The 15,108-nt window shown below is 40.1% G+C and overlaps 1 protein-coding gene and 1 long non-coding RNA gene across 7 annotated transcripts in view; one reads left to right on the top strand and one right to left on the bottom strand.

Moving 5' to 3' along the window:
• The window catches only part of zfhx3b (zinc finger homeobox 3b), a 296,238-nt gene that overhangs the window by 147,175 nt on the left and 133,955 nt on the right, over positions 1-15,108 (top strand). For 3 of the 6 annotated variants that reach the window (XM_044200425.1, XM_044200349.1, XM_044200016.1), the window contains exon 1: positions 7,024-7,465. The exons of the other annotated variants lie outside the window; for them this stretch is intronic. The gene's annotated coding sequence lies outside the window, so the exon portion shown is untranslated. Of the gene's footprint in view, positions 1-7,023; positions 7,466-15,108 lie in introns of those variants that run through there. 6 annotated transcript variants of the gene reach the window in all.
• On the bottom strand, positions 1,359-8,553 carry LOC122878235. Its single transcript, XR_006378435.1, has 2 exons — positions 7,678-8,553; positions 1,359-2,729 (listed from the first exon to the last, which is right to left on the bottom strand). It is a non-coding gene; the product is annotated as an uncharacterized LOC122878235 (long non-coding RNA).

Below are 15,108 nucleotides of genomic sequence, written 5' to 3'. Positions count from 1 at the left end.
TTAACAAATTGAGCTTCAGTTGTTGATATATTTGCCTCAAAATTATTTAGAAATTACACATTTAGTTGACAGTTTGAATAAATTGTAATACTGTGGTTCAATTCCAGACTTAGCATTTTGTAAGCTTTGCCTTTATGTTTTATTTTTTTTATCACAATTTATTTTGTGTTCTTGCGCATTTGATTGAGTGTTTTTGCTATTCATGAGCTTGGAATTTATATCTGGGTGCACTTACAGTATATATTGGGATCTGATGGCTACCAGCAGGCAAACTGTTAAGGCATCTTCTTTTGAAACATACAAAAAGAAAGAGAAATAGTTACACAAACAGAACCTTTTAATTACAATCTCATGAGTTTTTAATGGATCACACAGCTAATAATAGACTAATATCAATAAGGGGTTTGGAAAAAAACTCTTTGAAAATGATTTTCTTACAAAAAATGCATTATGAACTTGAAGGTGGTGAGGCTGGACTGAGGCTTGGCAGGCTCACATACATTTCTGTTTTGGTGTTGTGTGTACGTGTGTTTTTTCCCCATTAGTTTGAGGGAGACATTTGGACATTTATACCTGTGCACTTCTGTAATAATAATAATAATAATAATATGTCAAAATTAATATTTCTTAATTTTCTAACTCGTTTTCAAATATGATGCAACACCATGATATCACACACACACACACACACACACACACACACACTCACTATCCTACATGCAGACACACAAACACACAAACACACACAGAGAAAGGATGGAGAGAGACGGGAAGAATGAGACAAATAGAGTGTCACGCTTGTTTTTTTTTTGTTGGGGTGTTCTTTTATTCCATTTAATCGCAGTGGTCAGGAGGAAATAATCCAAGTAAGGTCAGCAAACATCGGACATTTGGGATGTTTTACGTTTACGTTGCATTTTTCAAATATTGACAGACATCAGATTTTGATTATTTATGTGTTAACACGACAATTTTTTTTCAAAATCCAAACTGTTTTTGAATAATGCATGGGGTCATTAATAAGGTAGTACTGGCAGGACGAGTAAATGGATGACAGAGAGTGGAATTGATATGCCTTCTTGTTTCTCATGTAAATGAGGCAGACTGACCAGACGGCCGCTCGTCATTTTTCTTTCTATTCCAAATTCTAAAATCACAACACCAGCAGCAGGAAACAGGTCCTGTTTTTTTTTTTTTTTTTACCTCCAACTGCATTCAGAAATATGATGTCAGGTTTGCTCCTGTGGTGCTGGTTTGCATACGATCCAACATTAACGTGTGTAAAACAGTTTCACATTTTCGTTAGAAATATTTGAATCACGGGATGCAATGTTAAAAGAAGTAAAACCAAACGGGGAGCATTTTAATATTAATATTTTATTGCAAGAGTATTTACTTCTTAGATCACCAAACTAAAATAAAATATCAATCAAAAATAAATTGAAACATATTGCTATAAACAGGCAATCATATAGTCAACAAAAAAAAAAAAACAGAAGCCAAAACATTCACATAATAAGACATACAGAATATCTGGAACAAAAACAAACAAACAAACAAAAACCCGACAACAACATTTCACATCATCAACACACATGCTTTTAACACCACAGCATTTGTAAAAAGTTTAAACCAAATATCCACCAATATCACCAGTACAAGATTTAGTCATGTAAAACACTGAGGGCAGATTTATACTGTGGGGATACATTTATGCTTCTCAAATAAAGTGAAAACCAGTTGAATGATGAATAAATGATCTGTAATAATACATGCAACAATACAGGCAAGACTATAAGTAAAACAGCAGCAATGATAATTACAAACGTTGCATTTCAGTTTTATACAGAAGGCTACAAAAAAATCATCATACTGAGTTATATCCACTTCAGGTACATTCTCCGCGTGCCAAACATGACACAAGGATAAAAAAGGAAACTACGAGGCCACAGATGGATGCAATATTTGAATATTTGCCAATACTGCTTTAGAAAAGTCGAAGAAATAAAATGCATATAAGTAAAGGTTTGCAAAAAGATGTGTTTCCTGTCCACCAGGGACGTATGCTTTAAGCATGATTGTGGAAAATCATCTAGTGTGTAAAACATATTGCATCTACAGTCATAGACAAATTATAACGACTCAAAAAAAGTTCATCTTTAATTAAATGTACATATTTTTAGTTAAATAATGTTTTCTTATGTATATAGATCTGTATATCAACTGTGCTGATTTCTGCAGGATTCCGCTAATTAGGCTCAAGTTTGATCTGTGTTGGGCTTTTGCTCCCTGTCACTCCCTAACAGTCAAGTGGCTATTTAAAATAATGGCCGGTTCGGGCAGTGTAGGCACTGTCATTAACAGACCAACTATTTTGGTGAAATGTTTATCTGAAATGTTTGTGATTTCCGCCGTGGACAGTGTACATCTCGTTTGACCACGCAATAACACGACCATGTTCATTTACATCATTTACATGCGAGGCAGTCTAATATATAATGTTAGACTGAAAGGCAAAGGTGCGCTTTTGCAAAGAGCAGCTGGTCCGCAGGCGCTTGGCTCCTGTAAGAGAGTTGATGCGCTGCTTGATCCCAGTGGTCAGGCTGAACATAAGAGGGCGCTCCCATTGCACCTGGCTGTGCTGCCCTATCCACCCTAGACACATGGAGTGCCGGACACCAGCCTCTCATATGTGCAGCGATGTTGTGGTAAACAGCGCAGCGCAGCAACTGTTTCATTCAGTAGAGAATCATAAAAAGACAAAGAACGACTAATATGAAAATAAGTATATATGTATTTCCTTAAAATTCAAATGAAGCTTTTTTTCTCCCCCCTAACAAGTTATACCTTCATAAAAAATGACTGTGATACTACTATGCTATTATTTAAAGTCATGTAATTTCCCCAGTGTGAATCATCTCTGTTTCACTAACAAAAAATTGTCTCAAGTTAGTTAAGAAGGGTTTGCCCTCCATAGGAAAAACTTGGGTTACAACCACTCAGTGAGAGGAGCATCCAACCTACAGGCTATCGTAGAAAAGGTTTCAGTCGTGGTCATCTGGACACTGTTTTCAGAATCAAGACGTTTCGGCTCCCATCCAGAAGTCATTCTCAACCTACAGGCTCTACTCTCTTTAAGGTGTCTGTTCATTAACCTCATCACTAAAGTAAAATGGTCAATTTAATTTTCATTTTAAAAATCTGTCCAGCGTTTTTTTGTGTCCCACCTTGAGCTTCCAGTCCACCCACACTAGGTTTTTATTTAGAAATATTTTCATAGCATAATCTCACTCAGACTGTTTCCTAAAGAATGGCTGATGCCCTTTTCATCTTTGTTTACCATAGCCTGAACATATGACTGGCACCCTCCTTGTTAATATTGCAGCCTATCAGCATCTTAAATCCCCAAATCCTTCGGAATATAATTGTTGTTATCGCTTTATAAAGTTATAGGACTTTCCTCGATGGCAGCTTTTATCTTTAAATACCTTCACCTCTGCTCATTTCCTCTGTTTCCCTTTGTGCTTTGTCTGGGATTGCGCGTGCGTGTACGTGCGCGCGCGAACACAGATACATATATAAAATTACATAAAGTTGAATTTAATTTAATTTGACTACATTAAAATAAGTATTTCTAAAAGTTGACAAGTAGTGCACATGGGTCTGCGAAATCCCCATCACAGAGCAACGGTTCAAACACTTTAGAAACGATTATGGGGCTTTACCGTCTGTCTGAATACAATGTTTTGTTCCTTGCAGCTCTGGTGATGGTCAAGGGCTTTCATGTGCCCCACATCTACGGAGCATTTTGCATTTTAAGCTAGTCTGCCTTTCTTTGTCATATCCACGGGCTGTCATAGCCACAGGTTGTGTTGAATTTGCAATGCCACTCATCGATGTATGCCTATTGAGGCTGGCACGTGGACAGTTATCCTTCCCACAGAGAGGCGCAATTGAACGCTGGTAACACAAAAGCTTCAGACCCTGTCAGTTCCCCCTTCTTTCCTTTTTCAGTGATGCATAGGCCCTAAAAGCATCAAGGCCTCCGTCTGGCTGGTCTTCTTTTGATTTAGCCAACGCTGTACTCAATATGGTCACTGATGGAGTAATGTCAATCAGGCATTTGCATAAATTTGTAAACTGAAGTTTGCATTGTTAGGCTTTAGGCGACTGACTGGCTCAAAGCTGCCTCCTACAAGCCTCAAATTACACCAGACTCTTTTATTATCTCGTAGCCCATTTAACTCCTCTCGCACGTTATTTTCAACCTATTCATTTTTACAATCTCTTCTTCCCGAGAGAGCAGACACGCACAAATCCTCGAGATTCCTGCAGTCTGCCTCTCACACTGCAAAAATGTGAGCTTCGACGGGGCGATGCAGTTTTCTTGAGGCACGCTATACAGCAGATGCTACATTGCTTAAAAACAGGTATCAGTGCCTGGCTCGGCTTATGTAAGGCAAGAGTTGAGGAAATGCCGTGTTATAGCACACCATATATTTTAGCAGCACGGACAGGGGGGGTGAAGAGGGGGTGTTGGGTCTTGGCCATATAGGCTACAATATAAGAAGTTTGATTTTCATAAGCTCTTCTAAGGGATATATGCAATTGGATCTGTAGAAACGCCGCGTCCCATGGGAGTTTCATAACCTTTCTAACCTTTAAGTCAAAGGCCTTTGGAAAATATAAAATATAACCTATATATTTCATCAGCCATCTTCACCACAACAACATCACGAAAGGTTGCTTAACATTATCAGTTGTGTGCAATCTTAGAAACATATAAACAGGCATTAGATTTATCTGTGCCATGCATTTCTATCCAACACACGTCTGACAAAAATAAATATCTCAGGCCGTTTTATTATCCAGTTATGGCTTATCGCTTACACATTGTGTGTTGGCTATTTTAAGTTCTGTAGCATGTTTGGACAATGTTTGGATTCGAGTATATGTGCCATTTAACCATTAACTATGTATCGGAATTCACTATATAGGTGCAGACTATCAGATCCGTATTGTTTCACATAGCACGTTATGTGATCAGTAAAAGCTGCTACTTGTATTCAGTGGACCAGGACTCTATATGGAGCTGTTTGCACAGAAAGTGTGCATACAGAGAGTGAGGGATTGTCAATTTCCCTCAGAGAATCAACAATAAAATTATCATAACAAAGAGCACTCAGAGACTCAAAGGTTGATTTTTTTTGCAGTACAGTCTTTTCATTCGGAGGAAACGAGAGGACATCAGTTACAGAGGCAAAGTGCTTTACGGAAAGATTATTATGAAAAACAGACGAGAGAACCTCAACAAATGTATGTTAGTATTGATCGTAAAGGCATTTAGAAATTCCTAATCACGAAACATATCAAAATGAGATGAGACTCTGACCATCTGGGCTCCGTGTCAAAATATCAGAATAACTATCATACCATAGCACATTTAATGCATAGGCTACAGGCCGTTACTGTTATTATTATTATTTAAGAGAACCTACACGTATTGACAACGTGTCCCCACAAGTTTCGTAATAGATGTCACGATAACCTGTTTCCCCACCATCCCTCTGTGTTACAGCTACACTTACAAGGGGTCCACTGGTGTGCTGGGGAAGAAGTATAACCCTATTTATATTTTCTAAACACCCGCGACACATATTGTAAAATCTAAATAAATTATCACACCCATATAGGATACAATGAAGCTTCAACAAGTATTTATAATAAGAGCTGAACTTGCTTTGTATCCTGTAGCTACTAATACTAATAAAGCAGTTCTCTGGAGTTTCTCAATTTCCCTGGAAAAAATATTTAAACCTTTGTGCTATGCATGCCCTCACATCACTGAAACAATTGGTCTCTTTCATATTACAACAGCGTTATAAAGTATTATCCTGAACTTAACTTAGACTGATATTTTGAGCTGACAGTACTGTAAAAACGATACGTCCTTCATATCCTCTCCGCCATTCATCTATGACATATTTTATAAAGCTGAATTTCGCTTTTTTAAATGTAGTTATGAGTCTTTATTTTACTGTTTTATTCAATTTATTCCATGCACACACACTAATGTGTGACTTGAGGAACACACATTGCTCTAAGTTTTTATCAAAGTAGCCTTTAGTCTTCCCTAATCATTTAGCCTATCATCGTTAAATTGATATTTTTATGTAGTCTAAAGATACAAATGTACTGGGATTTCCCTAAATGCCGTGTACAGGGTGAATCACGTAAAGCTACGCATCAGGACTATTTAATGTCAACTTGTGTCTCTGAGCAAGTGGGGAATTTCTCTTAATACTTACAATATAGATTTACGAATACAAATTCATTGTTAGCTCTGATATTGTCCAGGTGACAGTGTACTTACGATCAACTCTGTTCATTGCAGATTACAATAGTAGGCTACACGTTGGCAGCCTTTATGTTGCCGTTACAGTAGCCTACAGTTATGCATACATGTAGAAATCGCGTTGAACATGCTTTAATTTTTGACAAGTGTTTGTTTTAGTTGTTTACAAACACGACAGTTGTCTTGATAATTGCAAGTATACTATGCTTTCCATTTTAGTCACTACAGCCGCCGTAACTCAGTTATGTATTTCAATAAGTTGTTCAAACGTAGACTTTAAACTAACTGAAGAAACAGCCCTGCAGCTTTGACACGACTAAAATGACAGACTTAGGTTGAAAGAGACAGAATAAAATAAAGCATGATCGCTTATGTACTTATAGTGGCCAAAGTATGTGCACATCTTTCATTTAAAAAGCAAAACCCGGGACAAAAACGTTTCGGAAAGTGAAAAAGAGCGGAGGAAAAGCTGTGCCTGTAGCGTCGGGCTTTGCCTGCTGCGGCTGCCTGCTCCAGTATTCACTTTCACTGTCTTCCGCCTAATCAAACTCTTACTTTCCGCTGTTCTTAATTCCATATTTTCCAATTCCTGATCATTACTTTCCTCTTTTTTCTACTTGTATCCATCCACCCATTCCTCCCTCCCTCCTCTTTCTCCCTCCCTCCCTCCCTCTCTCTCCCGAGCTCTCTCCTTTGCTGAATCTTATTGATCCAGAAGGCGGCTAATTAGCCCTTCCCTTCGTGCCTGTGTAATGAAGCACATGCGCACTGAATTAATCACAGCCATTTTTTGCAGGAAACTAATTAGCAGGAATAAAGATCCAAAGAGTTTTTTCTTTTCAATCATCAGATCTCACTTTCACCTCTTCCTCGCTCCCTCTAACACAAGACTCATCGCCTGCTTTGCATTCAAATTATTTTTATATTGCCTTTAACAACTAATAGTAGCCTACCTACTTCGTTTTTTTACACTCCGCAACAACAATGATCTTTCTTTTGCCACCCTAAGCGCAAACTGACTGAAAACGGGACTGCCTTGATGGGATCTTTAGCTAAATCATCTCAATACTGGATTAAAAAGCGAGGATCACAAAGCGGCAGCGAGAAATTGTAAGTTTCAACTTTGCGTTTGTCTCTTTTCCTCTCTGTGTTTCCACGATCCTATTCTTTTCGCTGTAGACTTATCTCAATCTCTTTCCTATCTGTTCGTAGTTTACGTGTAGCGGAGCTGGCTATTCTCACATTGTGAGAAATGACTGGCGAGAACAAGTTCATTTCATGCAAGTAGTTTGGTTTATTCTCGATTTTATTCGTATCGTTACCTGTGTTTACATCAGCGTTCGTCCTCTCCTCCTCATGAATGGAAGATAATGGGCAAGACAGCGATCCTCTCCAAGCAGTTGACCGTAGAAAAACACGGTTTTAAAACAAATATGTGCATTTCGGTGGGATCGGGAAAAGGTATAGTGGGCTTATGGGTGTCGAGAAGCGTGTTTTAAGGCACAGATGCAATAAGAAAGGGGCTGTGTTGAGCGGACGAAGGGCAGCGGCAGCTCCACATGAGCGCAGCCCAGAAAAGGAGCTCCAAGTCCAGCCTGTGGGTCCGTGAGCGTCCGGCGAAAGGGAACATCTCTGGCTTTCTAATTTTGACAGATTTGACACTTGCCACATCCAGGGTTTTCAGCACCGTCGTGTGCTTATAAAATCCTCTTCTGGATAAACACATTTTTGTTCTTCTCCGACACGTCTCTCTCTGAAATGTGCAATCCCTCCGCCCTGTCTTAGTCCCTTTATAGCTACACTTTTCCTCTTTACCCCACTTTGTCCATCTTTTCTTTTTTATTTTTCATGGCTGTTTGCCTCTTTGAAGCGTTGTTTTTAAGTCGATTCTCGCTCATTCCCTGACGAAGTCACATGCAAATCGATCGACCTGTGTGTGTGTGTGTTTGTGCGTGCGTGAGGGGTTCGTGTTTGCGAGCGTGTGTGTGTTAAGTGAATGTGTTGTGTTGAGAAAAACGAAGCCCCGGGTCTTCCTCATGACAAGAGCGGATCAGCAGGACCTTGTAGCCTACACGGACAGCCTGAGAGTCTGAGCTGCGTTTCAGAGAACAGACATGTGGTTTCGGGAAGACATAGGCAGGCTGTGTCTGCTGCCTCGAACTACTTGGCTACCGTATCTGACTTTCAAGAGAACATGTTTTTTTCTTCGAGAAATGCTGACCGGAATGAAAACAAAACATTGCCCTATTAGTCTGACCTTAAGCAGACATAATCATTCTAAAGTTACTGCCGGAAACTTAAAGTATGGTCCAGGCTAAACCTATAGGTCACTGCATGTATTTATTAGCCGCTTAGCCAGTTAACATTTGTAGGATTCTGTAAAGTTAAACTACAAGATATCTTCCAGACACCCAAAATAGAATAGGCTGCACTCTCGGAGGAAAACACAAATGAGGCTTGCAAAGACAGCCAATCTGAGCTGAATGGGCCTTTTCCAAAAATATAGTTTATTCCTGCCTATAACTACATTGTTACCGATCTCGCCAAAAACGGATCAGATCGGAAAAAATAAAGACAACGGAAATGCAATTGTTATCTTGACGTTTAGGTGTAATTTGCAAGCCGAAAATCTCCACAAATATGATCAAAAACAGCCACTACTTTTCGCATGGGATGGGGCTATATACAGTCAGAAAAAGCTGCGAGAATTATAAGTCAGTCTTGGGTATTTTTCGCGACATAGAGACGGGAAAAGAGGAAGAATAGGTTTTATGAGCGAGCAGAGGCAAGGACAGGATATGTGTACCGTTGGGGGAAACAGAAAGGGGGTGTGAAGTTGTGTGTGTGTGTGTGTGTGTGTGTGTGTGTGTGTGAGAGGAGGGGTAGGTCAGACAGCAAGAAACAGGGGAACAGGGGTCATGGAGTGAGTGCAGAGAAAAAAAAAAACGAAAGAGAGGAAAGCCCCGCGCAAAGAGCCGAGGGATGATGGGGAGAGAGTGGGTCTGCCTGGGAGAAAAGGGCGATGGTAGTTGTTGGTATGTTTTGGGAGCCACACAAAGCACTTGTGGTTTTCAGCATCTGCAGGATTAAGACTTTGGCATTAGTTTAGGATGGGAGAAACAAAAATAGACTGGTAACAGGTTTAATAAAACAAAACGTTAAGGCTGTCAGTCAATGAGAGAAAGGCGGGGTTCTGAGGGTAGGTGTGTTGAGGGGGTTGGGTGGAGGGGTCAGATAGCCATGGGCCATGGAGGAGGAATCAGGGGAAGAGGTCAGATAAACAGGTCCCTACCTTTCAGACTGGAGAGGAGCAGACAGAAAGAGATTAGCACTGGGAGAAAAAGGGGAAACTTGCTTTCATGCTGATTATTTTAAATCACTGATAATATTCATATTTAGTTCCTTCCTCGGTTTTGTATTTTATATAGTTCTATAGCCCAGTATTTTTGTGTGTCTGCAACAGTAAATTGTGTGTGTTTAGATTCCAGTGAAACTCAAAGGTGTTATAGCGTACAGGGCAGGTAGGCTGCTGTGCCAAAACTCGAGTGATCTCCCTTCCTCCCCTGTCTGACAGTAACACTCCTCTCCTCTTTCTCCTCCTCCTCCCTCTCTCCGTCTTCTTTTACAAAACAAAGACAGCAGAAATGTTTACTGTCATCTCACCTGTCTGATTTTCCTGTCTTGTCTCTTTGTCATATTTATGTTTAATTGTAACAGTTCCTGGCAAAGGTATAGGAATGTCATTGGCTTTATTTCTATGTATTCTATTTTAAATATGTATTTGTCAGATGTTGTGTTTGGTGTAGCTAACTATATTATCTCGTGCTCATCCCTGACTGTGATATTGGAAATATTGCGTTCAACTTTGCGTTTGTCTCTTTTCCTCTCTGTGTTTCCACGATCCTATTCTTTTCGCTGTAGACTTATCTCAATCTCTTTCCTATCTGTTCGTAGTTTACGTGTAGCGGAGCTGGCTATTCTCACATTGTGAGAAATGACTGGCGAGAACAAGTTCATTTCATGCAAGTAGTTTGGTTTATTCTCGATTTTATTCGTATCGTTACCTGTGTTTACATCAGCGTTCGTCCTCTCCTCCTCATGAATGGAAGATAATGGGCAAGACAGCGATCCTCTCCAAGCAGTTGACCGTAGAAAAACACGGTTTTAAAACAAATATGTGCATTTCGGTGGGATCGGGAAAAGGTATAGTGGGCTTATGGGTGTCGAGAAGCGTGTTTTAAGGCACAGATGCAATAAGAAAGGGGCTGTGTTGAGCGGACGAAGGGCAGCGGCAGCTCCACATGAGCGCAGCCCAGAAAAGGAGCTCCAAGTCCAGCCTGTGGGTCCGTGAGCGTCCGGCGAAAGGGAACATCTCTGGCTTTCTAATTTTGACAGATTTGACACTTGCCACATCCAGGGGTTTTCAGCACCGTCGTGTGCTTATAAAATCCTCTTCTGGATAAACACATTTTTGTTCTTCTCCGACACGTCTCTCTCTGAAATGTGCAATCCCTCCGCCCTGTCTTAGTCCCTTTATAGCTACACTTTTCCTCTTTACCCCACTTTGTCCATCTTTTCTTTTTTATTTTTCATGGCTGTTTGCCTCTTTGAAGCGTTGTTTTTAAGTCGATTCTCGCTCATTCCCTGACGAAGTCACATGCAAATCGATCGACCTGTGTGTGTGTGTGTTTGTGCGTGCGTGAGGGGTTCGTGTTTGCGAGCGTGTGTGTGTTAAGTGAATGTGTTGTGTTGAGAAAAACGAAGCCCCGGGTCTTCCTCATGACAAGAGCGGATCAGCAGGACCTTGTAGCCTACACGGACAGCCTGAGAGTCTGAGCTGCGTTTCAGAGAACAGACATGTGGTTTCGGGAAGACATAGGCAGGCTGTGTCTGCTGCCTCGAACTACTTGGCTACCGTATCTGACTTTCAAGAGAACATGTTTTTTTTTCTTCGAGAAATGCTGACCGGAATGAAAACAAAACATTGCCCTATTAGTCTGACCTTAAGCAGACATAATCATTCTAAAGTTACTGCCGGAAACTTAAAGTATGGTCCAGGCTAAACCTATAGGTCACTGCATGTATTTATTAGCCGCTTAGCCAGTTAACATTTGTAGGATTCTGTAAAGTTAAACTACAAGATATCTTCCAGACACCCAAAATAGAATAGGCTGCACTCTCGGAGGAAAACACAAATGAGGCTTGCAAAGACAGCCAATCTGAGCTGAATGGGCCTTTTCCAAAAATATAGTTTATTCCTGCCTATAACTACATTGTTACCGATCTCGCCAAAAACGGATCAGATCGGAAAAAATAAAGACAACGGAAATGCAATTGTTATCTTGACGTTTAGGTGTAATTTGCAAGCCGAAAATCTCCACAAATATGATCAAAAACAGCCACTACTTTTCGCATGGGATGGGGCTATATACAGTCAGAAAAAGCTGCGAGAATTATAAGTCAGTCTTGGGTATTTTTCGCGACATAGAGACGGGAAAAGAGGAAGAATAGGTTTTGCGAGCGAGCAGAGGCAAGGACAGGATATGTGTACCGTTGGGGGAAACAGAAAGGGGGGTGTGAAGTTGTGTGTGTGTGTGTGTGTGTGTGTGTGTGTGTGTGTGTGAGAGGAGGGGTAGGTCAGACAGCAAGAAACAGGGGGAACAGGGGTCATGGAGTGAGTGCAGAGATAAAAAAAAAAAAACGAAAGAGAGGAAAGCCCCGCGCAAAGAGCCGAGGGATGATGGGGAGAGAGTGGGTCTGCCTGGGAGAAAAGGGCGATGGTAGTTGTTGGTATGTTTTGGGAGCCACACAAAGCACTTGTGGTTTTCAGCATCTGCAGGATTAAGACTTTGGCATTAGTTTAGGATGGGAGAAACAAAAATAGACTGGTAACAGGTTTAATAAAACAAAACGTTAAGGCTGTCAGTCAATGAGAGAAAGGCGGGGGGGTTCTGAGGGTAGGTGTGTTGAGGGGGTTGGGTGAGGGGTCAGATAGCCATGGGCCATGGAGGAGGAATCAGGGGAAGAGGTCAGATAAACAGGTCCCTACCTTTCAGACTGGAGAGGAGCAGACAGAAAGAGATTAGCACTGGGAGAAAAAGGGAAACTTGCTTTCATGCTGATTATTTTAAATCACTGATAATATTCATATTTAGTTCCTTCCTCGGTTTTGTATTTTATATAGTTCTATAGCCCAGTATTTTTGTGTGTCTGCAACAGTAAATTGTGTGTGTTTAGATTCCAGTGAAACTCAAAGGTGTTATAGCGTACAGGGCAGGTAGGCTGCTGTGCCAAAACTCGAGTGATCTCCCTTCCTCCCCTGTCTGACAGTAACACTCCTCTCCTCTTTCTCCTCCTCCTCCCTCTCTCCGTCTTCTTTTACAAAACAAAGACAGCAGAAATGTTTACTGTCATCTCACCTGTCTGATTTTCCTGTCTTGTCTCTTTGTCATATTTATGTTTAATTGTAACAGTTCCTGGCAAAGGTATAGGAATGTCATTGGCTTTATTTCTATGTATTCTATTTTAAATATGTATTTGTCAGATGTTGTGTTTGGTGTAGCTAACTATATTATCTCGTGCTCATCCCTGACTGTGATATTGGAAATATTGCGTTCATGAGAAGCGTGAGCTGTTAAAGTGCCACCAGAGTGATGGTTTTACCATAGACAGCGTTTCAAAATTTTAATTGAAAATGGGCCATTTTCATTTTGAACACATTACTTGTGGTCAGAGTCATTTCTTTCTTTTTTGTTAATATGTTTATCAAAGCTAGATTTTCATTTTATAAAATTGTTTTTTCAAAAAACATTTTTCTAAAACATTTAGGTGCAGTTAGGTTATTTACCATAACTGAAGGAAAAATGGGAAAATAGTTTATGACTCAGTTGTTCAGAATAATGAAAAATACTCTCATGCAAATATTTCACTGATTATTTAAATTAATTTCATTAGAATTTGTTTGAATTTATTTGGAATTGCTTTATATATCTTTTCTGACATCAGGCCACTGTTTTAAACCATTACATACATGTTTATAAAAAATAAACTCAATTGTAAACGTGTTATTTGACGTGTTAGACATATAACAAAATTCTTTGTCTGTTAAAATCAAAATGATTCAAAAATGCAGGTTTGTTTATTTATGATGGTAGTGCTGTGCATTTAGTGATTGAACATGATTCTAGTTATATGATTAATCATGTAAGTGCAGATGGTAGAATTGTTATCTGTGTTTTGTTGCTGTTGTGATTGTTATTCATATGATGAAGAAAATATTTGGTGTTATAATGCTGTGATGTGATGACAGTTTTTACTGCAGAGATGTGCAATGGCCACTGATCCTGCACAGCAACAAAACAATTATTCACTGTTGCACTTGGTCCCCCTCTATTACCATATTCGATGACAGGTATATTCTTTCTATTATATAGTATTCAGATGTCGTTTGACTGTATGAACAGGAATAGCACTTCCAGTTGGGGAAATGAGATAAAGGCAGTCGCAGTCGTCATGGATAGGCTCGTTTCATGGTTTGGGGGTAACACAGAGAAAGGGGAGACAGCGCCTCTGGCTGTCATAACCCCTTTTCCTCCTTTCACTGTGCCTCTCACTCTCTCTCTCTCCCCCTTTCTCTCTCTATCTCATTCTTAATGTGTCTCTGCGTATCTCCCTCCTTAACTCCCACCTTTCCGTGTTCGTGCACTGGCACCGTGGAGGAGCTCACTGCCATATCCTCGGTTGGAGAGCCCTCTTTGGGTTACTAGTAGGCTAAGGCCATACATGGGAGATTCAACACACTTTAGGTATGCACACAGAACACAAAAATCCACCTAATTATGCTCTGATAAGCAAAATATAGAATGATTGTGTGAATGGATTTTTTTTAACCAAATTATTATTTTTATTATTATTATAATAATTACTATTATTATTCATTTTGTATTTTAATAAATGGTTATCAGTCGGTTTAAATTAATTCATTTTTACTGTATACCATTTGCTTTATGAGAGGCAGAGCATTATAAATACAAATAGGTCTACCTTTGTGTTGTCTTCACTGAAATCAGAGAAGAATGTAAAGTGTCCGCTTCAGCCATTAGCTGTATGGACGTGTGTAGATGAGGGCAGCCAACACAGATGATGGCTTTGAATCTGATGTGTGGTTTTGAATATGCAAGACCGTGCAGCGAGGACCAGTTCTTCCAGTTGTCCTGCAGCCGAGGCCAGTGTACATATCATGCTATCATAAAGGAGCAGGCGGGGGGCGGGATCTCGGCTCAGCTCAGGGGTGAGCAAGAAAGTGGGAAGGGAGAGTGGGGAGTGAGAGATGACTGTCATGCTCAGGTGTGTGTATGCATGCTTGTGGTGTACATGGATACTGTACATGATCCTTAATCCCAGCAGCCTGGGGTGTCCAAAAGGGCTCCTCTTTATCCACAGAAAGCACCCCTTTTCTCTAAAATTCCCCTCCCTGTCTTCTTTTGAGCTTTTTTTCTTTTTCTTATTCAATGTCATCCTTTTATCTTTTTGAAGTGAATTTGGCGGTGATTTTTGTGGTTTGCTCTTTCACAATATGTTATCGTGTTCACAATCTTGGTTAAATCATTGTGGTAAACTAGATTATGACTGAGAAGATGCGCATGTGTCTCTGCATTTGTGTATGCACAGCCGCATTCTGGTTTGTATGAATACTGGCATTATAAAAATCTAATTTCTTTTGAATGTGTCCACGTCAAGGCCTTGTTATGTTG

The sequence above is a fragment of the Siniperca chuatsi genome, linkage group LG1 (assembly GCF_020085105.1).
Source record: "Siniperca chuatsi isolate FFG_IHB_CAS linkage group LG1, ASM2008510v1, whole genome shotgun sequence".
Taxonomy (NCBI): Eukaryota; Metazoa; Chordata; class Actinopteri; order Centrarchiformes; family Sinipercidae; genus Siniperca; species Siniperca chuatsi.
This window is presented reverse-complemented; position numbering and strand designations above follow the sequence as displayed.